The sequence below is a fragment of the Ceratina calcarata genome, unplaced genomic scaffold (assembly GCF_001652005.2).
Source record: "Ceratina calcarata isolate Rehan_Ccalc_2016 unplaced genomic scaffold, ASM165200v1 scaffold103.2, whole genome shotgun sequence".
Taxonomy (NCBI): Eukaryota; Metazoa; Arthropoda; class Insecta; order Hymenoptera; family Apidae; genus Ceratina; species Ceratina calcarata.
The window spans coordinates 7724-8570 of record NW_017131185.1 but is presented as its reverse complement, the minus strand read 5'-3'; positions in this window follow the sequence as shown (position 1 = coordinate 8570).

Here is an 847-nt window from a genome sequence, read left to right as displayed (position 1 = left end):
TCAAATTAAATGAAGTAAAATAGAGGATTGCTTGTACGTTGCATCTGGCACAGAGTAAATATTTTAGTAGAGCGTTAGGAAGGGAAATCGGAAGCCGGATTTGTCTAAGGCGCAGCTGGGAATATTGCAGTCTATAGAATGTAAATGCGCATTCAGTGTCTAATCCCGTAGATAAAGTACACACAACGGTTGCATTACCGTAAGTTGGGACAGGTTTAAAAAGTGTTTGGATAGAGAGATCCCTGTCGACGCTCGAGCGCCAGCTGACGATATCCATTGAGAGATAGAGAGCTAACGAGTAGTTAACTAAAATCAAATTTAACCTGGCGATCAAGTTTAAATTTAATTCGGTGACCAAATTTAGATTTCATTCTGTAAGTTTGGATTTCATTTAACAATCGAGTCTAGTTGGCTAAATTCGGTTTTAAGTAACCAACTTCGGGGTCTAATCTAGAAACCAAAACGAATTTTGTTCCGAGTTTCAAACAGCTTTTTCAGCTCAGTTTAATACATCGTTATAGAAATTTCCTAATAGGATTTTCAAGCGGATTCAACGTTTAATAATTAACCAGTCGGATTTAAGACGAAAGAAGGTTCAACAGTTACGCCGGGAAAAACGAGCGTACGCCCCGGGTCTCGTCAAGCTGTCGGCGAATAATTCAGGCCTCAGGAATTTCTTAATGTGCCACAGACACGCTGGCTAGAGTTATTCGCGATGAGAGACAAACGTGACTTGAAATAGCCTCTTAAGCACTGTTTATACTTGCTTTCAATTGAATTAAAAATCGCATTTCGATTATAATTTAAACGACCTCTGATTATTATTATTGTTAATAAAATTTAAAAA